Source organism: Typopeltis vanoorti, chromosome 13 (assembly GCF_054136105.1).
Source record: "Typopeltis vanoorti isolate ZY-2024b chromosome 13, IOZ_Tvanoo_1.0, whole genome shotgun sequence".
NCBI lineage: Eukaryota > Metazoa > Arthropoda > Arachnida > Uropygi > Thelyphonidae > Typopeltis > Typopeltis vanoorti.
Genome location: NC_143561.1, coordinates 124,955,617 through 124,979,702, shown reverse-complemented (window position 1 = coordinate 124,979,702; position 24,086 = coordinate 124,955,617). Strand labels below are relative to the sequence as shown.

Sequence of the window (24,086 nt, the reverse complement as noted above, 5' to 3'; positions counted from 1 at the left end):
ATCACAATGGCTCCTGCCGATATAATTGCAAGCTTGGACACGGTGAATCTCTTCGCTCACGTTCCAAGAACCACTTCAAGAGATCTTTCCACAGAGGGAGACAAATTCGAAGAGGATTATTTTGAACGGAAAGAAGGCCTAGCAATGGGATCTCCGCTCTCTCTCCGTTGTTAGCTGACCTATTCATGGGATGGCTTGAAAAAAAATATCGCTCCGACACAACCAGAAATTTGGCAAGATATGTTGACAATATTTTTATCATCTGGTCAGGTACTATTATAAGTCCAATTAGAAGATTTCGTCACCTACCGGAACAACATTCATTCAACAGGTCTTGACCATTTTTAGATACATTAGTTGAGGTATCTGAACAAAAAACATTCAACTTCACAGTTTACAAGAAACCAACTAACATGTACGTTACCTACACGCGACTTCTCATCACCCAGCGCTAAAAATAGGCATCATCGTTTCCTAACGTGATAGAGCCTACAGAATTTCCACCAAAATAGACAAAAGAAATTAAAAGCCACAGTATGTTATTTCAGTCCTTCCAAAAATGGCTACAACAGAGCATTAATCAAAAAAAAAAAAAAAAAAAAAAAATCCATTTCAACCTCTAAAAAAATTAGAAGACAAACAAACCAAGTCTATAAAGGAGCAGTGATTCTCCCATGTATATACCAATCAGTCACAGATAAAATGGCACGATTGCTTCGCCAACAAAATTTAAAAGTCGCCTTCTACCCAATTAACAAAATTTCTGAACATCTGAAACCTCCTAAACCTCCACATCTGCCACTCAAAAAAAAAAAAAAAAAAGGGGGGGGGGTAGTACAAGATCAGTGCAATTGTGGTCAATACTACATAGACCAGACTGGTAGATGTGTGAGATGTGCCAATCGGAACACTTCAAGAACGTTGAGAATGAAAGAAAGCACAAATCAGGGCTGGCAGCACATACAACGGAAATAAAGCACCAAGTAAAATGGCAACAAACGGAAATGTTTCGCATTGATTACCATTTTTACTCAAGAGCGTTCAAAGAATCAGCTGAAATGATGAAGCATCCTCTACAGTGTAACAAAAAATAAGGGATGATTTTATAATACATCAAATCTTCCTTAATCCATCGCGACACATTTGTTTCTACCATTAGTATACGGAGAAAGCAACGAACCGGAAGCCAGCGTAATAGCGAATGCCCGCTTTCCATTGTTTGAACGTTTTCAAACATTTTTCACTCGAGATGTCAACTGTTATCACTTGCTTTCTAGTTTATTCGTGTTATTTCCTGATGAAGTGAAACAAAGTATTTCACGTCGAAATAAAAACAGTTTCTATTTGATACTCAAGTAACAAATTTCTGACAGAATTTCGTATATAAATTGGAATTTAGGTTTCCTTGTCTTTCTTTCAAAAATCTCATTTTTCGGATTTTAATAAATGCCGATGTTTAGGATCTTATATGTATCCAGTCACGTGACCGCATGTTTGCGTGAGTATTTTTAGGGGCATAATCAACATTTGATTCAAAACAAATACTGCAAATCGCAATAAATAAGCCCAAAACCGGCTCTGCTTTCAGTTACTATGGCAATGAAAGACGTCACTATACAAGAATGCTACTGCAAACTATTGCAACATTTTCTTATGATTATCGCCCATCGTCTTCATAACCAAAGGATGTTGTGGTTTGTTTCTAATCCATGCTGAACTAATCCAGATTTCTCAGGTTTGTTGTGTTGAATTGATGACTGATGCTCTTGAATTCTTTTTTCTATGGAACGTCCAGTTTGTCCAAAGTAGGAAAGATTACGATTACAAGGAACTTGATATACAAGAGGCAAGATTGAGCGTTTATCTTTAGATGAAGGAAAATGGGTGGATAATTTGTTAATAGGTGTATCAGTGGCTGTTAGATCATATTTCTTTAGAATTCTCGAAATTGGTTCTGAAATCCTGGAAATGTAAGGAATTGGAACTCGACGTATTGAATCTTTGCTGTTTTGTGTTGGTTTGTAAGAATAGAAAAGATGTTGTGTACTCTTTTCAGAGAAGCCATTTAATTTCTTGTGATGTTTGATAGTCGAAAGTTCCTTCTGTCATAAATGAGAAGTTGAACAGTTAGTTTTGGCTCGTCGGATTAAACATTTTGTGACTCCTGTTTTTTTGACAAGGGTGATGAGCAGATTCTTTGAGAATATAACGACCTGTGAAAGTTGGTTTTCTGTAAACTGTTGTTGTAAGAATACCAGAAGGTGAACGGATGAAAAGGACGTCTAAAAGTGATAACTTGTTGTCTTTTTCAATTTCCTTGTAATTGTAACCTTTCTTACTTTGGACAAACTGGACGTTCCATAGAAAAAAGAATTCAAGAGCATCAGTCATCAATTCAACACAACAAACCTGAGAAATCTGGATTAGCTCAGCATGGATTAGAAACAAACCACAACATCCTTTGGTCCAACACTCTCCTGCTACACAGATGTCGCTACAAATTTGAACATTTATTTAAAGAAAGCGTAGAGGCCTTACTTCAACGTCCTAACTTGAATCGTAATGACTGTATATCTTTATCAAAAATTTGGGAAAGTTTAATCAGGATAAAACATTATTTTTTATTTTTATTAGTATAATGTTATTTAAGATCATTATATGAATTTTTGAATTAATGTCTTAAATTATTTACATTTTTTTTTTTTTAATATTTAGCGATATAACATCACGCGGCGCGTTCTATGTATGAATGATCGATTGTTCGTATTCCACTTTGTTTTTTAAAACTATTCCTATGTAGCCACTGAAGATCGTCTGTAATATTCAGACCGAAATATTTGAATTTATATTTTTAACTAAATTATGCACGTTTTGAATTTCCTCTTTTTGTGGAAATTCAAAACGTTATCTTGGCAAATTCTAGAAGGCCACAGTTTTTTCCATGACGCTCGAATTGCTTCAGGTAAATTCGACGGCTTCCCAAGCAGCAGCAACTGAGAATGCTACATCCTTCAAATTTGTATTTTTTATTGATGTGGTAACGTCATAATTTTGGGAAATTACATTTAAAAGCAGGTCTTTACGATCTTTTAATTTAATGGATTGTATTATTTTCTGATCCATTGGTTGTAACAACGATAGTTTGGAGGTAAAATAATAATAGTACACAAAATAATAATAATACGTAATAAATAAAACTTTTTTTCTTTCAAACCGCAGTTTCGGATTACTGGAGGGTTCGGACTAAAGAGGTTCGGATTAGCCAGTGTTTCGAAACACTTTAGCCAACCTATAAGTATTTTAAAATTAGCATACATTTAATACTAAAAACATGAAGTATACTTACAGATGTTGGTATTAATATATAATTTTAAATATTTAACAATATAGGATTTTAAAAAAAATAAAAAAGAACTGAATAAAAAAAAAAAGAGACCTCAAACTTGGTTTCATGTCCTCAAACTAAACGTAATAAATCGTAAACTTGAAACGCTCGGTTTTATTTCGTGCTTTGGAAGGAAGACTTATTTAAGTCTTCCTTCACACACAAAGGCGCAAGAAATCCAAAGAAAAGCAAAGACAGAAAAAAAAAAAAAAAAAAAAAATATATATATATATATAAATCACCCGTCAGTGCTACATCCAAGTTAGCGCACATCCATTGAGGCTTCACCCCTGTTGCAAAATAGACATGCCCAACATCCGGGAACGAGAGCGACACTATCGAATTGGTTGACATTAGAACAAACTCATAAGATTAGCGTGGTGCGAAGCCGACGGTTGCGTGCACTCTACTCGTGGACTAGATCGCTGACTTTTGAAGTTATTTCAAGAATTTCTCCGATTAAGCAGTGTATGTCTGGTGCTTTGCACTCCATGATTCCGAAGTCTAATGCGTCTGGTGTGAACGGGTAAGTCGAACGTTTTTTTGACGTTGTACGGCGACCAATTCGATGTAAACAAACACGTCACTGTACTCGTTTTCGTTTCGTTAAGGTTTATAGCCTTTGCATGCTGTAAAGATTCTGCGTGTAGTTAATATTTTAAGTACGGTTCGATGTTCTTAAAGGATTTTAGAGCCACGTGAAGACTGCTCGCTTTACTTCTCTGTAGATCGAAGTCCCGCTTAGCCTATTTCGCCGCTTTTTTGAGTGGAAAAATTAGAGATGAGATTAGCGATAACAGTTTGTAAAAAGTGTTCACTAGTTCATCATCCCCCTCCCCTCTCTGCAATCGCCAGGATGTTCCCATACGTGCTGAAAAAGGGTGAAGATATATAAACGATCCTGCTTTTTTTCGCTATTTAGGACAAAGGGCCTGTTCCGGTCTCTTGTTATTTTTTTTTTTCTTGGCCTTCCAATTCGTCTTTTCCCATTTTATTTTTTACATTAATTTTTTGTAACTGATTATTCGGGTTTGGGTGCTTTCCAGTTTTGTTTATTTAAGTGCGTTGTAGTTTGAGGTTGTGTGTTTAGCAGTAAAAAAAAAAAAAAAAACATTACTTGGTTTTATGATTCCACCATGTTGCTTTTCTGTGGAATTTTGTTGGATTCGTTTTCATCTTTTAATGATCCGCGTTTTGCTGTCTGACAGCTGAGTTCACGATGACATCGATTTCCCGACGTATTCTTGGATATGCATGCAAGAAACCTCCGAATATCGTAACGGACATCTGAAATGAATTCGTTAAAAGAGAACGTAACCAATCGATTCAGAAAGCACATCGAAGGTCTTATTGACCTTTTCCATCGTCAGAGTTGCTCCTCGGAGGCGACAACGCCCTTTGGAAAGGCCCAGGTTGGATTTCCCGGGAACCTTAAGGTGAGTTATCCACTCCCACACAGTGCGACAGGGTTTCTCGTAATATTATTATCCCGCAAAGAACGCCCGCACTTTATAGGAATAATACTCGCCTCGTGTATGGCTGTAGTTGTTCTGACATAAACAAGCGGCCTGTTACGACCCGATTACTTTTTCCCCGAACGTCGCTTTTGACAGGATATGGGGATGATAACACGTCGTGTGTTTGAACGATTGTACGAATCCAACTTGCAGGAGAAAAATAAATCTGCAAGTTCATTCCACGACACCAGAATTACCTTAACTACTTGAGAAAGAGGTGCAGGCTCCACGCTGCACACCAGTTTTGAATCTTTCTCTCGATGCAAGACCGTCGCGGAATTATTGATGGATGAATTGACTGTTTGTGTCATGAATTTATTCGTAATTTTGTTACTAACATTTTCGAAGCGAAGTTTGCAAAATTTCCGCCTGTTAAGCTGCACTCGCAACTGTTTTGTACGTCGCAGCTGCAGAGATCAGGTGTCGTGCACTTCGTTACATTGCGCCTGATAGCAAGTTCCGTGTTAATGTTCGTTTACTTTTCCACTGTTTGACATTTCCGATATAAAAAATTAAACAATTTAATATTGAGAAATCTGAATTTAAACGCGCAGACGCAATGACTATTTATTCAGAATTGACGTGCGAGATGGGAAAGTAAAACATTTGCTGGCAAAGTTAGTCATCATCACCATCAAATTCCTGTCATGTACCCTCAAGGGGTGTACAGGATATGATAGTACTACATGAAAAAAATTACATCATTATTAATTTCCGATCTACAATTTTCCTCCAAATTAGTCTGTTACTTGTCAACACTACAACATTATCAGATCTTATATTTCTATCGTCTAAGGCACATTGTACCCTATCAATCCACCTATATCTTGGTCTTCCTCTGGGTCGTTTTGCTGCCAACCTGGCAGAGAACCCTTGTTTTGCTAATCTTTCCTCGCCCATTCAGTTTAAGTGACCATACCACCTGAAATTAGCTCTGCTAACGCATTCCTGGATGTTGACAATGTCTCCAAGTTAGTTTACTTAATAATAAATGCACCCGATTTACATGCTCTCCCCAAGAAAAAAGAAACGCAACATTATCCCCTACCCCTTTATCCTTTCTCTCCATCAGTGCATTTTGGCAAAAGATTTTGCGCGTGCCTCTTTATTATCATTATTATTACTACTGCTACACTGGGATGATCGCACACGATTAGTGATAACAAATTTCTGTCCCAGGAGTAGCGTTTATATCTGATAAAGCACCATCAGATAATACGAGTGGTGATATGGAAGATACTTCCTTGTGGTCATGGATTTTATCTCATCCAGTCTTTTATTAAGTTCTGTCAAACTGATTAAAAGCGATATGAAGAGAACTGGCAAGTCTGCAGTAGAGATAATAGAATTATCATCATCAAATTCCCGATGTGTGCTCTCAGGCAGCGTACGCAATAATCATGATAGTACTATAGAAAAATTTACGTCATTACTAACTTCCTAACAAATCAATCGGTTATCTGTCAAGACTCCAATTTTATCAGATCTTATATTTCTGTCTTCCAATTCGTTTCTTACTTCAAGATTGACACAAAAGTCAATCCGGATAGATCTTGGGCTTCCTGTGAATCCTTTCCCTGTTATTTCAGCATCAAACACGTTTTTTTGCTAATCCATTCTGTTTAAGTGAGCACACTATCCCAGATAAGCTCTGCTCACATTCCTGTATGCTAACACTGTTAGGATCGCAGATTTATTTCGATTTAAAGATGTTTTTAAACACTAAATAAGTACACTCGATGCATTTGTGGAATTAAAATTCTTTAGTGAACTTTCTTGATCCTTGCTTGTCATAATTTTAGTCACGGTTTGTTTAAAAATGTCATAGAATGGACTTCGTACCTTGGAGATTTTATAATTGGTAATTAATTTTGTTATCCGATTATTGGTGTATTATAATTGCTCGTGAGACTATTATTTCCTCCCGTTTGAAATCGCTGAATTTTCACCTTCAGTTGAAAAGCCCAAACTTGCGTCTTTCATCCACGAGATCTTTATTGACAGAGCCATGGAGATCCTCCGTGTCGATGACTGTTAACTATAATGGTTATTTTAACATGTTTCGTTAAGTAGAACATCTTGAAGAGAAAATTTTCTTACATTTTAAAATTTTAAAGCCAATATACTTTCAGTTGGGAAAAGGGTGACTCGAATATCACCCATGAAGAGTAAAGTAAGATTCTGCCTTTGCTTCTCCAGTCATGTTTCACCCAAATTGAGCCTCATCAGAAAGGAACGCGATTATACGATGCCATTCACATCTAAAGCCTTTATAGCAATGCAATCCACTGAGTCTTCTCGATGTACTGAGGAGGAGGGATCCCCCCCCCCGCCTCGGTTGCGAATATCTGACACTGGAATGATTTCACGTGGGCTGCTAAGATGCTCTCAAATACAGCTCAGATGGAAGCTTTGCTTTTACCAGAAGAAAGGGTGTGGTGCGTGCTGATATAATCATTTCCGTTTTTCAAACTGGAAATATGCCAAATGATTTCTTTTATGGTTCGTGTGTTGGTGTAATGCGGTTGAAGCAGTTTCAAAAATACTGCAGTGGTTCCAGTTTTGTGAGTCTTAGATCGATGAACTAATCACTGGATGGATTATATTAGCAAGAAAATATAATCTCGTAACTGTACTACGCCATATTGGAGAAGGCTTCAATTTGGCAATAATAAAATTAGAAAATATTCTAAATCCGGCATTATTAATAGCCAGATAATTGGATTTAAAATTTCGATGAGCTGATGAGAATACAACCTTCAGCATCAGAGTTGCCTTGGTATTACACTACTTAAGACACGAACTCTGCCTAGGAATCAGTGTCTTATATTAGTCCTTAACATTTTTACTGGCAAAATAGTTCATAATTGCTGTTTTTCGAGCTATTAGTTCTGAATAGAGATCAGGCAGAAATCTTAAGAAGGCAAACCCTTCATTCCTTATTTTCTATATTTCCAGCCGTTTCTTCAGAAACGGCTTTCAGAGTATCATAAGTGACGGCTCGTGGCTTTAAATCGTGGGGGTGCTGCAACTTTCGAAATATACATACACACTGTAAGTACAGTTTAGATGAAAAAAATATTGTTTCTTATCGATAAAATGATACAGTTTATTATAATTCAAAATTACTTAAAAATAAAATCATTATCATAACCCCAATAATGTTCTAAAATAAAAACTATAACCAATGTCATGATTTAATTGTAATGTCCAAATATTTATAGAGACGGAGTAAACAGGCGCAAACTGCATATAAACAACAGTGGAACTGCGCGACGGACAGTGCCGCATTACGCTAATAGCTCGCATCTCACTATGACGTGCATATGCTTGCGCGCGTAGCGATATGGCACTGTGGTAAACACAGTGCTGCTAGCATCCTTCGCCCTCCTAAGTGCTGCAAGATGGATTTTTTTTGTTATTTTGCAGCACTTAGGAGGGCGAAGAAGAGCAAATATTAATAAATATATTTATGTATCGAGAAAAATTGAGGGTGCTGCAGTTCCGTAGTGCTTATATGCACGGGCAGCCTCTGATCCTTGTCTAACTTCTTGGCTTTTCTCTAAGACGTATTCCTTATTTAAGTTTCATATTCATTTATTTGGTCTCGAAATAACGATGGATTTGCAATGTCATTTATTTCTATATCTATATAACATTTTTTCCCCTTTTCTATCCCTTTCATAATATCTTTTAATGAATTGTTTTCTACGTAAAAATTTCTCACTGGATTTATTTTGCATATCTTCTCTAATACAGTTCCATTCACTTGCAGTTCTCTGAAGAATCACTTAACACACACACACAGAGGGCAAATCGTTCTGGTGGTAACCGGAATTCTCCTCCATAAAAGTTTTTGATTTCCAGTAGCAGTTTAAGATAATCATTATTTACACCTTACTGCAACCCCTCAACCAAAACAGAGGCGGAGTGATCAGCGAAGTGAACGACAGACGGAATCATGAAATAAATAAATAAATCTGTAGACGCCTTTTTAAATATCCGAAGGAAGGAGGGTCCCTCTCTTAGGGATCTGTGTTTTTGGGTGGTCTCCTCTTCCTTGCTTTGGCCGTAACTCCAAGCAAGCAAACAAACCTAATTGTGTCGAAATTGGCAGGGAGGGCAGCGAATTTTCACCCTCTCCAAGGTCCAGTGCTTTCCCTCGATGCCCCACACAAGAGGCGATGTATTTATTTATTTTTTTTAACTAGCATTTATTTGCACGTACTCGCATGTATGTTCTATGGTCGATTTTGCCGAGTTGCAAGATGAATAACCAGAGTTTCTTCCGGGAGTAAAAACCCCATCGTGTGCCTGCGCCAAAAATCGATTGACTGGAATCGCCCGCAAAAAGATCTACACGCAGTTCCTCTGATCGGCGAGTAGAATGTGCGAATGTCCTTTGGCGTGGCGTAGCGCAGCGGCATTTCAGGCTATCCAAAAAGGCTTTGTTCGAAAAATATTGTTTAATAGACGGATAACTGGTTCAGTTGCCATTCCCGAAATAAATGACTCCAGTAGTCATGAATTAGATTTGCCTTAAATAAACCAATTAGCTTTCTTTAATCAATCTATTTTTCGATTAATGTTTTAATAAATTTCGACGAAGTTGTAACCGTGAATCGAATCGCTGAAAATCAACTCTCAGATCGGAGAATTAGCGGAGTATTTGCTTTGGTCGAATTTCTGTTAACTCCAAACAAGTTAATACTATTCTGTGCCTTCGATTCATAAACTACCAATCAGAGCTAAGCAGACGATACTGATATGAGCACGAATGTAAACAAAATGGCCGAAATGACTCTGTTCAGGTAATAGTCCGAAGTATTTAAGAGAAAATGAAGTTCAAGCAAGTTGTACGATCATGTTTGAGGTAATTAATACATTTCGGTGTTTTTTTTTTATTGCAGTAAAGTAAGCTGTTAAGCGATCGGATGAAGTGTCCGGCATTTGGTTGGTTAACAAATGACTAATGAGCGATTCTGTTGGTTATTTGAGCTCCGGGATATTATGAGGGCGCTGTTGCGATGCCGCTTCTACTCTGTTCAAAACAGGATGTGTTGAAACTACCTGTGATGATTCCCCCCCCCGCTTTAGTTCCGTGTATATTTAATAATATTTGCTCAGAGTCGCTTTCTTAAATTCATTTGATAATACATTTTCAGGTTTTTTCCTTCTCTTGTCTTTCCTTAAAATAATCTACGCTTGATGCCACTTCTCGTCGGCGTCTCTCATTCGGGGTCCATTGGATTTGTCGTGTTTTCTCCCTCGAGAACGTAATCGTTTCGTCATAAACCGAAATGCTGTTTGTTTGTCTGCACACTCTAACTCATTAACATCTTAAGGGATTCGGTTTCGCTAATTAGTTGCGTCAATAAAGCCGTAATTATTCTCGGCGTGTTGCCAAATTATTTTTGGGATCCTCTAATCGCATATACCGAGGCGCGCGAATAGTCTGGTCACTCAATTAGTGGTTATCACTTTTTTTTTTTTTTTTTTTGTATGTTTGTGTTTAGGATTCGCTTTGGGGAGTTGCCAAAATAGCACGGTAGAACTCGCTTCGATCTGGCTGCGCACGTGGAGATAAAAAATGGTAGAATGAGAAGACTAACTTATTACCGCGACACTAACCTCTTTTATAAACCGAAAAGGAATGAAAGAAATATCCTTGTGGCGCAAAGAACTTTTATTTCGGGCTTTTCACCCAAAACTGAATTATCCGGTCGCTTACGAAGGTCGTTTTTACCTTTCTGTAAAACACGAGGGACAATTGACCCACATAAATACACTCGCTTTAGCTGTCTTGGTTAGCGTTAAATCGCCACAACCGTAACCCTCCATCTCTCTCTCTCTCTCTCTCCAGTCCCATGCAGGTAGCTACTAAACTTGCGAAAATAAAGCTGATGAATAAACAAGTCTTAGTATTGTAATAATTTAAATTATTGCAGCGGCAACTGATTCCTTTTTAACAGCAGTACGGTTCAGTCTAGTCCGATCATCACTCCCTTTGAAGAAGAAATTATTGAAACTGGGCGTTGGCTTTGGTTCAGCAAGTCAACGCTAAAGAACAGAAATGAAAGCAAAAAACATCGTTGGTATAAAAAAAGAATAGAAAGGCACGTTCTCCTCCATAGTACGCTATGGATGAAAGTTATGCAAGTAAACGAAGGCGATGCAGTTCACAAATTTTACTAGAACCTCGGCTCGCGTAGTATGTCATTAGACATTACTTGACAAGCAGACATTACTTGTCTTGATGGCGTCACATCGTTGCATGTTTACGTAATGACATCCGGTATGTTTTAGTGGAACCTGCTGTTGTCATGGCAGCGTAACGACTTGTTTGTTTTTATTCAATTAAACAAGCCGAACGAATTGTTTTTTACTTAGAAAAAACAAAACTTTGAAGGTGTCGCATTCATTACATAAGATTCTGTACATTATAATCAGGAGATAAACGCTGGTCCCGATGTTTTTGGTAAGAACAGCGCTACTGGAATTAAATGAAGCTGAATCACCTTTTCCAAGTGTTGTCTTTGGTTGCAGAGTGGTGCGTTACCGAGGCAACCTGGTAAAGATAGCCCTCTTGGACATATTGGTTTTTTGTTTGCTTTCAAAATATGGAGTGCGTTATGCTTTATTAAACGCACGCGGAAATTAGCTGCAGACAAGTGCTAGAGAGATATTGGCAGGAACCGGAACCTTCCAGTTTTCGTACGGACAGACAAAACAAATCTAATAAGTACAGTTTATTTTGAAAACAATTCTAAAATTTTTGGACTATCCTTTTTTGCCCTTAATTTTTCACCCGCGTGTAGAATCCTCCCCAAAACAATTGAGGTTGAAATAAACTGAGTTGCAACTTGTCTTTAGACTCAGTGGATTGAAATGACTTGAGATTTGTGCAAATAAGGGGATAATCTTTAATATCTGAAGCTTTTGAAATTTCACTCTTGAGATTTTTATTGTCCTTAAAACAACTCGAGGTTGATTATTTCCTAAATAGGATCCCCGTCGTAGATGGGAGTCTACCCCAAGTCTTTATTGGTTCGGATTTAACAATGAGAATTGAAAGCGTTGAAATGATTTAAAAAATGCATTCTTAAACCTGGAATTTGTAGGACCTGATTGGTCAGGTGGATTAGCATCAGTCGCCGTTTTCCCATCTGTGGTTTAATTCCCGCACCATCGTGGATATTTGTGAGGTAGGAGGTCAATGAATTTCATCGCATTGACCTGCGTGAGACCACTACTAGTACACTGTGCATTGGAAGCCCGGATGTGCTACCATGTTTATAACCTTTCATAAGTGGAAGTAACATAATAAAAAAACCCTCTTAATGAGTTTCGGTTAGAAAGAGGAATAACATTTCTGTCGAGAATTGATTTGCTGTGTTAGAGCGATACGTGGAAATGATGGCGTTATCCTGTGCATAAAAGCGGTACTAATTGTGGATAAATAACTGGGTATTTTTCAGGCATTTGTTTCCTTATGCTCATAAAGAGAAAACATACTCTTCCACATTTACCTTTGACTCGTTTATTTGTTGTCTCTGCGGGCATGACGTGAATTATTAATGGCGTTTGGAAAGGCTTCGCTATTGAGGGTCTGCCTGACTCGATGTCGGCGGCGTGTTTCAACCGATGGTCAACTTCAAGCCACCCTTGCATTTGGAATACGGGATCACCAGAAATGGCATTCGTAGATCGACTGATAGTGATTATTTTGGTTGTGTTATTTCCAATGCGTTGATGTCTCTTATTTTATCATCGATTGCTAAAAACGATCTGTTTATAGGATTACTTATCGCTCGCGTTTACAACACGCAAATAATATCCACATTTCATTGGATTATTCATGTAACATTATTATAAAAGGAAATTGAAATTATTTGAAATCATCTCGTTGAATAATTTTCTTCTTAATGGAAGTGGATCCGGTCCTAGTTGAGTTGGGATGATTGCTTGGGACTATCGCCAAAGCTTCGAAGGCCTTCTCCCGAGGGAAGAAAAACCTTCCCCTTTTTATATAAACGAACGTGTCCTTGATCATTCTGGCAGATGTGGCCATCCTACTATGCAAAGGGATCACACGTTTGGCGACCAAAAGTGAAAATGTGAGATAAATTCGATCGCTCTATTTTATAAGACGGTGTTTACCTATTCAGATATTTAATGGCTTATATCGAGGTTGTGACATTACGACAAAACTCGCATCATTGTAACGAACAAAGCTTCCATTATAGGATTTCGTAACTTTGATTTTTCTCTCTGCTGTTGGCCCGAATAGCATAAATTTGGCGAACCGTAGCGATCTTTAACGGTGCCGTAGGGGAATCTTTGCCGTTTGATGAACACCTCACCATAATTTCCTGCTTTCTTGGTCGTTAATTAACATTTTTCTTGTTTTCTTTCATCGGCAGGCATAAAAGGAAATTATTATCCGTCAGCTAAACGGCTTTGTGTTGTCGTTCGCTGCAATGAATTCTTCACAACTAAACCCTGAGGAGAGAATGCCCTGACGAATTCTCTCGCAAGTATAGTCCCTGGTCGAACTCTTCATGATAATGTTGAACTTCGACTTCTTTTTTCACTCTTTCCATTGTTCCGTAGTCTTGTACACGCCTTTTTTAACTCGTATTTCGGTGGCTCGCTGGACACTTCCACTCCTCATCCACTTTTTCTTTCCCGACTTCCTGTTTAGTCTTCGCGACTTTACCCCCACCTCCCCTTGACTGGGATATTCTTTTCATTTCATTCAAATGTAGTTTTGCCTTTCGTTGCAGTTTGTTTTTGCACTGGCTTCTATTTGGCGCGTCATTGTCATCCATTCCTCCACTCAGTGCTCGTTTCCTGTTGGTCACGTATCTTTTTTAGAGCAAATTGTATTCGTTGTATAATCCGTCCTTGACATGGAATTGTCACTTGTGCTTGCCGCGTTCTCTTTTTATAATCAACGGACAACTGAAACACTTCCCATTCGTTTCCTGTTTTGTGGTGTATTTTTCTGGTTTTGTAACTCAATGTTTAGCAGAAGTGAGCATCGACGACAGAACTTTATTTATTTATTCGTTATTTATTCTAATGGAGTTTCCTCCCTTTTTTCTCCCCGTTCCTATGGGGACGAGTTGAGCCCCCCCCTCACGGGGGGTTAGGTATTTATGTCTGTAGATCCGTGTATGTTTACTGGGCTGGTTTGCCTGTTTGCAGGATGAAAAACCCCAGTTAAACTGGCGGAAAAACCCCTACTTCCCGCGCCCATGACTGGCTAACTTGGCTGAGGAAGATCCTCAAATTTCTCACGTCTTCGACGGGAATCGAACCTAGGACACTCCTTCCCCAGTCATATGGTTGCGAAGCGCATCGCCACTAGGCTAACCGCGCGGACACGATAGAACTGAGGTGCTTACAATGAAAAATAAAATAAAATCCTCCCCCATCACTTAATGGTAACAAAATGAGTGCAATAAAAATCTTAAGCGAGATCACATTATTGGCGGCTCTTAGTATGAACCGCTAGAAAAGAGGACTCAACTTCCAAGTTTTCCTAAAGAAGCCATGCTGACACAGTGGACTTCGAAATCTGCACCAAGGATGGTTAACCGAGACATTTGCATAACAGCGAGGAAACCAACAAAATTTCTTAAGGTTTCGTAAAAGGATGCATCGATCCAATCCAACTGATTGGATCTTTCGGTGCATTCTGAGGTTCATTTGCAATATCCTGTTGATACTTCAAGGTGAACAGTTTCGCCAATACGTAGCATCTCATTCTTCGACTCTACCAGTACTACTTGAGATTATATTCGTTAAATTATTTTTAATTAGAAGGTCACTTTCTTTTACATTAGTAAAATCGCAAAGATGTGTAGATTGCATTTAAGCATCATTTTGGGGAGATTTTGTTGTATTTTCTCTCAATTCAAAAGGGCTCTGGCGCAACTAATTCGTGAACCTTCATTGCAACACGTTTCAAGATGACCATTTATACCAGGGAGTCGTATTACGTTATCTTTCCTAGTCCATACGCAGTTCTATTTTATTCATCATCAGTGGAAACCGTCACTGCTTCGTTTCGTCAAGCGCCGTAGTTACCCACTAGCTGTTGGTTTCGGAATTGTTGTCACTTTCTCTCGCAAATGAAAGAAAATGAACTTTGCTGGTCGAAGGGAGGGGAGAGGAGTCCACCAAGATCCGTACCGAATCCTCAGTTATGCTCCTCAAACCGTCTTGGAAGACATCGAAGACCTCTCTACTCCAAATTAGGCCATTTGGTAGAGAGTCTCGCGCTTCCAGAGGCTCCTTCCAAAAGAGTGGGGATCCTGCTTTGTACCATTTTTCACTTTCAGAAGTGCTATAAAAGCTACCTTAAGCACCAACGCGCTGATCGACTTGATAACGCCTCAATCTGTGACTCTCTTAGAACTGCACCATTGATTGATAAAGCTGTACACTAGGTGATGATTTTCATCACCTGATGGGATATCAGTCTTTCTTATCGATGGACTAAACTGACAGAGCTTGGGGGGAAATATTTTATATCATAGTTCCTTGATTATACAAACCTTCTCCCCTGTGGAGGAGAGGGTTTGTGGGTGCCAAACCTTTAATGAGTGGGACTGACAAAACAGTTCTTGAAAAATCTTCGTTTGTGCACTTTGAACGACCTCCACGTGTTGCGTCAACTTATATCTTATCTGTTCTGCCGCCACTCTTTTGCTAATGGATTGCGATATCCGTCGCCAATGTCTGTCCCTCTGGCTGACTTGCTTCTGCTTCCCATTGTTCAATAATACGTTCCTGCTTGAAATCCCAGGATTACGGGCAGTATGTGCTTATCCTAAGGATAATCATAAGCAGACTTTTTTTTATCCTTTAGTTCCTTTATGTCGCAAATTATTTACATCGTCTGAGAGAACATTTCCATCAGTTTACTGTTGAACCCTTTTCTAGTTTAAAAAAATAAAACGGGAGGAAATGCGAATTTTAAGGGGAAAAAACTGATTCAAAGAACTTTTTGGGATTAGAGATCCCCCCCTTCCATTGTTTGTTAATTTACTTTATTTTGCTTCGCCTGGTTGGCAAGCCGCTGGGGCATGGGTCTTTATGGAAGCCCACAAAGGGTCTTCAGGTTGTAATTTTGATCGACCAATGTGTTGGAGGTTTGAAATAGTTTCATGTTTGGTTTCTAGACAAGGGGTTTACGAATTATATATCCTTCAGCCCACCCGCAGTATTAATATTGATGCATTGTAGCCAAACTGCCTTGTGATTTCTGGGGATTCGCATATAAACGTACGGGCATTGGACATAAGCGCTTACCTCGGTGTGAAAAGTGTTGAGTCCTTTTGATTTCGATGTAACTGAGAGGAACCAAACACCTTTTGACTAAAAACATGATGGATGCCATAAGGAAGGAATAATTTTATTAGGCACGCGCACACATATTTTACGCAAGAGTTTTCAGTACGAGTAATGGGATTGTGATGCTAATTCGCTGCGAACAGCCTTGCTGTCTCTGGTGTAATCGACGTATGAATGCTGTGTGTGTGTGCACGTACGCGCCCTGCAGTCCGCACACACACACACACCTGCAGGATATTGAATTGAACGTCACCACTAGATTGGAGAAGTGCAAACCCAGTTTAGTCGGCTAAAGTGAGGTTCGTTTGTTACCGTGAATAGTCAAGCCACGTGTTCCTAGAACAGATTGTGCGTTGTTCGTATAGCCTCATCCCTGCCAAAAATAAGTGCTTAAAAGTTGAAGGATTTTGTCTTTCTTAGAGTAGAGGTTCTGCGAGCTTAGTGACGTAACTAAAAGCCACGTTCATTCGGTGTTTTTCTTGCGCTCACAATTCGTAGTTTGTAGCGCGCAGTTTCACGTTTCAGAGCAACCTTTAGTACGAGATTGAAGATCACGCGAAAGAACAAAGGTGACTCCTGGTATCGTTTACTCCCCCAAGCCGTTTGGTACCTCCTGGAGTAAAGATGCATGCGAATATCTTTAGGAATTTATTGCTCGTGGCAGCACAAGTTCGCATCTAAAGAATTTCCTATATAAGTGTTCATCCCTTCGGATCGCTATTGCGACGTTGGCAGCTGCTGACGTAATGGCTTACTAGTTGAGCCCTTCGAGTTACAGGCGAGATGAATTTTTTTATTTTTTTTCCTGCATTGCCAGTTGCATTTAGAGACCCGAATATTTTCTCGAACATCGTTTTGAGAATGTCCTGTGGGATTGGGCAGCTCATTAAGTTCTTATCAACCTGCGCTTGTCTTCCTCCTTTTTCAAGGCTGCCTTTATCAGACGATCTTGATTCGGACCTTTTCATCTGCTTAAACGATTCGTTCAAGGCTGGCTCTGAATATGTGGGATGAAGTTGAGTGAAAGGGGCGGTAAATAACCTGAGGGGAGGGGATGCAGAATGGTCTCGGCATGCGTTCAATTCAGCTCCACGTGTAGAACCAAAATATGGCAGCAGAACTTTCAGCACGTGGATCTGAAAATTCTGATCCCCCCCCCCAACACACACTCGCACCTTGTTTCGTACATCAGTGCTAAAACTGCATTGATTACAACGGCTTCCGCTTGGTAACAGGGGAGTTAATGCGTTGCTAAATAATCGCCTTTACGCCTCCACTCGTATTTTTTCAGACTTTAAACTCGTGTTTATTAAACTGATTGGTTTCACTGCAGCTAAGTGCAAAGGTTACGCTCTAATCGTTTGATTTCTTGCATTTATTTTTAGCGATATTTGGCGCAAGAAAATAATCAGTCGTCGTTATTCAAACTTCTGTTTGCTGCAGGCGGTTTGAATTAATATTATTTTGGTTTTTTTCTTTCAGACTTCACATCGTTCCAGGTGTTTTATTCAGGTATATTCCCGAATAATATCATTCGTTCCAGGCAGGATATGACGTAATGGAACCATGACAACAGCGAGTTTCACTTTTGCAGCTAGGTGGCGAAAGGGTGCGCTGTTATTGTGAAATTTGTATTATTCGCGGTATCTTCGTACGTAGTCTAATAAGTCTTTGTGTTAATTCAGTCCCATTAGCACTTTGACTTGCAAGTGACGATATAAACATTTTCGACTTAAGCTTACAGACCACTGAAAGAAATATTTCAAGAAATTGTAATAAGGAATGGGTTAGATTTTTTGGAATACATTCAAGTTTATATGTGAATTCCCGCAAGCCTTTGGTACGTTATTATCGTTGGTAGGTTACGGATTAGCTCATTCTGGAGTTTTCCTTTTGAAAACCAAGCCTAATACTGAAAATGATCTCCAAATATGATCTGATCTTGTGGGGTAATTCAATAAGGATCTAAAAGTTTTATGAGATAGGAAGTTGCAGTTCAAGGACTATATAAGAAAGATAGCAAATGAAACTCAGAGGATAATTGCAATGCTGAAACGAACCTCGACACCTAAGAAGGAAGTCATTTTATCTCTTTGAGGTCTCAAATACGACCTCACGTGACTATTGTGCACCCAGGAGACCAGACGTGCGAAGGAGAGTGGAATGTAGTCGAGGAAAGATTGGAATGTGTGGATTGCAGACAAGATGATATGATGGAGGCCTACAAAGCTTTGAAAGGATCATACAGGATACCAATAGATGAAATTTTTCCTTTTAATGGAGGGTGGGGAGGGACATCCATGGAAGCTGAGGATGAATTTAGTGTGAGAGGTAGATTTTTCTCTCATAGAGAGGGACGTGATTGGAATGACTTGCAACATTTGGTGGTCATGAGTGGTGCGGGTAGCGTGAATGAATCCAAGTAAAGCTGGATGGGTGGTATGGGGGGAGGGGAGGAACCTTCCTCCATAAAAGTGACTTCCTGGAGGTCTCTCTGATAATATGTAGGTTAATTAGAGAGTGGAAATCGGTAGTAAATTCAGGAATAAATATATAGAAATGTTATCATTGTATTTATTTCTATATAAATATATAGAAATAAATGCTTTATTGATAATACGAAAATCAGACTTATTTTTATGATTTTTGTATGACTACTTAATTTCTTCAAACGAAAGAACATTAAAACTATAGCATTCTGGGAAACACACCCTACGAGAACTAAAATAGCAATTGAAAAGCAAATCTTGCAACAAACAACGCAATTTCAATATTTGGGATGTAGTACAGCATTTGATAGTGATGTATATAATAAACTGCAGCGTTTTTACCCCAAATAATCAGTGGTATTAAAAAACAGACAAACAAAAAAAGAAAATAACTGTTTTATTTATTTGTTTTATTTATATATTTATTTATAAAAATAACTGTTTTTTTGCGATACGTTATTTTTTTTATGAGGCTCTCACCCATGAAAGATCTTATTAAACCTATAGGACATTCATGTCGTGGGTGGCGAAGAATTTTTTATATTTTTATTTTATTTATTTTTTACATATTTCACTAATGGTTTTCTACATAATTACTATCAGTAATACTTTGATCAATTAAATATTATTTTGATACTTGGAGTTATTTCTGATTTTAGCGAGAATATTTTAAAGTATAGTTTCTTTATATTCATTTGAACACTTGGAATCTGAAAGCATTCACGGTATTTCATTTCTTAATGGCAACACAATCTTTAATACCTCTTTAGAATGTTCGGGGGGAAAAAATTGAATACAAGAGGCCGATAGAAAATTTCTTAGAGCAGTTAAAAAATAATGAAAAAGATATGATTTGTTTTTTATTTCTTCATTGCTTTGAAATGAAGTGCAAAAAAAAAAAAATAATAATAAAAGCAATGTAAAGAAAATGTACAAAGAATGGGGGCCGTAACACAAAATAATTCAGTATAAACTTAAACAAGGGGAAGCGATTTCCCCACTCCAGAATTACTTGAAGCCGTCGTTGATCATGCACAGGAGGCGTCGTTTTTCTTTTTCTTTCTTTTTTTTTTTTGGAAGATAGACCAACCTGTTGGCGAACACGCAGGTGTTATTGGCGGTTAACTGTGTGCATGTTTCCCAACACGCTTTTCGTCTACTACGCGGTGGTTTTAGTTGCCTCTTCGTTTGCACCAATCTGAGTCGCTTGATTGGTGTAAACCCGGTGAGTTCTTTAAATCATTTCGCATGTATCGAAGCTTTAATATTTAGTATGCAAAAGATACACAAGTATTGGATCAGATCTTAATTAAGTTATGGTAAGAACTCTCTCTTCGATGCACGGCGTTAATGAGCACCTTTTTTTGTTTGTGGGTGGTCATTTTAAGAGCCAGTGCTTCCTTTTCATGCTGAATGGTTAAAGCTATTAAATTGGTTCATTCGTACCGAAAGTTATTTTTTACTCTTAATTAGTATAATTACGGATAATAACTAATTGAATTGCAATTTCGTTTTTTTTTTATTAGCATGTATTTGTGTTGTCTCCTTTGTCTCCAAAAAATTGGGGTTTTTTTTTTTTTCGCTCGAGACGTTACTTAAACTCCAAACGACTTCTAACCCTATATAAATATGAAATCCCATGAACCTAAAGATACTGGACTCTACAGAAAAGGGGAGTCAAACTGATGATGACCTTTCACTGACTTTCACAGAAGCGTTCAGTTTTTTCCGCTGCTTGCATCTTCTACAAACACTTCTATGTTCATCAGAATTAGCATCGGTAAATACTTCCACTCTCTGTCAGATCAGTTCAGACGAGCGCAGCAACTGATCAACACCCTCTCACAGTGCATCTCCAACAGAACCAATTCCTCCTTCACCTCATTCATCCCTTCCACTGCTGCCCTCTGGAGCAGGCTGCCGTCTTACGTGTTTCCAAAGTGATACAATCCACAGCCTTTCAAGCTAAATGTGCTCAAGTTCCTTCATAACCTTCAACGGTACTACTATGAGGGGATGAAGATTTCTGATAAACACCTAGAACGAAAAAAAGGTGATTTGTGCAACAAGAGAGATTTTTTTTCTCCCTCAGAGGAATGCAAATAACGCAGCAGCATCGTTACAAGTGTATAGCACTTCGTGTAGAAGTTAAATGGTTCTACCCCAATTCCTTTCACACCCTCGTGTACTATAGGTTAACTTACCTCTCGTGGATGGGTTCCACATAAAAGGGGAAAAAAAGTTTTTAATTAAAGAAATCACACGGTGAAGTAGGTACGATAATAATTATTCCAATGGTTGTTTGCATTCTTCCAGCATGACCTCCGTATAAACTCTGAATCGACTAAGTTTTCTTTTTCCGGAAACCGCAGTGTTTTTCTTTCACAAATATTCCGTCATTGATCTTGGACGTCTCCCATGGCGATATGTTATTGCAAGCGTTACTGACTTCGTAAAGGGTTACGACTCCCCTGAAGGCCACAGCTTCAACTCAAAAGAAAAGTTACAATAAAGAAAAAAAAAAGTTTGTTTTCGAAATCCGATCAGCCATCTGCTTTCTGTTCAAGTACTTGTTCTGCACTTCCTCCCCTCTGGTTTCGTCTGGGTGGTTGACCTGGTTCTAGGTCAAGGACAACAGGTGGTGATATTTGCCATCGCGGGATTCTCGTGCCGATGTTATCTCAAGCAGTGCAATCATCGTCAGCACGATCGCTTTACACCCACCCCTCGAAACCAAGTGGAGAATGACGATCTGGACTAGTTCTCGAGGCCTGCTCATCAGTGGAGAATGCTCGTGTGGCGGTACGTGAATGGTAATTGCGTGTGTGTGTGTGTGCACGCGCACTCCCTCATGTCAGGTCTAATGAATGGCTCGTAGTGGCTTGAAGGACATTCGTCTATAGCCGTGCGCCTTCCACCAGAGGGAGCTACGTTTTTTCAACTTGTTTATATCAATGCGAGAAATATTTTTTCTTTTCTTCAAATGGCGAAGTTGAAGAGGGGTCTAACAGCGGAGGGAACGTCTGTTTCACGAGAAAGAAACTAATCCGGCATTGTTCCGAGTAACGAAATCAGAAATTTAGTCACGAGTTCAGATCTTTCTTTGCTCGTATTTCACGCTTCTGTTGTGGATTTCGAGATAAGATTACCCCCCCCCATCCCCTCACCAAGCGGCAAATATGTTTTTGAAGTTATAGTTTATTCTTTGCGGTGTACGAAGGCACAACTCGATCCTTTCGTTGCGTTCTTATTTCATAAGGAAATAGTCGCAATTAAGATAAAATATGTTATTTCGCTCTCTCTCAAAAAAAAGAAGAAAACTTTTCCGTTAAGAGTTATGCCAAAAACATTAAAGGAATGCAAGGCTGTGTGGTGCAATAATGACATCGCTGCGTTGTCCTAAATATTTCCTTAAATCTCACGTGTGTCTGGAATTGGGTGTGTTGCAAGCTTTTAATCGCAATGTTTGACTTTTTTTTGTTAGTAAAATTATACGAAACTAATGCGAAATTAATCGAAGTCAAAATACAACAAAATTGTGCTCAACTAAAACACAAAATAAAATTACTTAAGAAATTACTAAACTTGGTTTTGATTTTGCCAAACTTCCCGTCCCCCCCCCCATGGAATCTTGTCCACTTTTCGTCTAACTTGAAATTCAACTTCCGACCGATGACCTCTGAACTATTTCTTCGTTAAAAAAAAAAAAGTACCGGTGTGACGGAATTAGTATAGGCCAGCTCCATTGCAATCCTGTTTGGAATACTCGAGAGACTTGAAATTGCTTTTCTGCGTCTAAGAAGTGCGAGTTATCCGCACTCCTCTGTCACGTGTGCCTGATCAAAACGTGAAATGTTCCTGCGAAATGAGATCCGAACAGTTCTTTTCTAAACTTTAATGCTAATCAATAAAATGTCTTTCAAAGATTTGTGGTGAGAAAGACTCGCATTTGGAGGTCTGTCGATTAAAGAAAATACAGAAGAGGGAAGAAAGGAGAGAATGAATGAAGTGGAATAAAACTAAGCCTCGAGTTAGTGTGAAGGGATGTTGAAAGTAACTGCACGTGTTTTAACATATTTAGGAGAAAGTGCCAATTCGGATCACGTGTCCATGAAATATTTGTAGAAAATGCAAACAACGTTCAGAAAGTGGATGTCTGTGTAAAAGAAAGCGGAGTGTGGGGGGTGAATATTCAACCAAATTGCTCTCTGTACCGAATCGAGTATTTTTAAGGAACTTTTATCATCTCCAATGTGAGAACAGTATTTAGGGGTTGGACGGATTTGTAATAGTTAACAGCCGTCTTATGGAAGTAGTAATACCTTGAGCAAAGCAGAAAATCTAAATTACTAAAATAAAGAGCCAAAAGGCTTCACTTCGGCGATGCAAAATTATATAAATAAAGTGGATATTAAATCCAGCATTATTTCAAAGCTGAATACAGAAACTATAAAAACGTATGAAATTTGACCAAGGAGCTTACGGAAATACACTCCCCAGCATTCACGACTACTTAAAAGACATAGGCGCCACCCAAGGGTCTATATATTCGCCTTTTATTGGTCTATTTTAATAAGGTTTCACTGACCTGACTGCTGTTTCAAACTGGTTGGTTTTCGTCAGAGACCAGGCAGAAACCCTAAGAGAGCAAAAACTTTCGTTCAGTACTAAGGAAAACCTGAAATGGAACTCGAAGGAACTGGAATAGAGAGGATGGAAAGTTCGAAACAGCTGTCAGGCTAGTGAAACCTTATCAGAATGGACCAATAAAAGACGAATACATAGACGCTTGGGCGGCGCCTGTGTCTTTTAAGTAGTCCTAAGGCAACTTGTGGATGTCGTGAAGTGTATTCCCGTAAGCTCTCTGGTCAACTTACGAAACTTTAATAGTTTCTACATTCGGCATTTGAAATAATGTTGGATCTAATATCCACCTGACTTATAGAATAGAAAAACCTAATTTTTTGGATGCTGAGGAGGTGATATTTGTAACATGTTTATGCCAAGACAGACTGGAGATCGGAGGTAATACCAAAATGATGCATCTTTTTTTTTTTTTTTTTTGTCCAGATTTAATCATGCTCAAAAGTAGCATTTGAAGAATATGTATAGTAAAGAAATCGGGTTAAGATTTACTGCTAACACGATTCAAAATGAATATAAACAAGCCCAAATACAGATCCCCCCCACACTTAGTGTCGACGTCACTCATTACATCGGACGTCGTACAAAACGTCACTGACTGTATGGTCGCTTCTCAGCTAAGATTTATTGTTCTTACGTCACTTGCGAACGAGTGGAATTCGTCACACCTACGGCAGTGGATTCTGT

General features: G+C 38.7%; 1 protein-coding gene across 1 annotated transcript in view; it reads left to right on the top strand.

Moving 5' to 3' along the window:
• Positions 1–3,775: 3,775 nt before the first annotated feature.
• The window catches only part of LOC150100518 (growth factor receptor-bound protein 14-like), a 341,775-nt gene continuing 321,464 nt past the window's right edge, over positions 3,776–24,086 (top strand). Inside the window, exon 1 of the mRNA XM_090402828.1 lies at positions 3,776–3,911. The gene's annotated coding sequence lies outside the window, so the exon portion shown is untranslated. The remainder of the gene's footprint in view (positions 3,912–24,086) is intronic.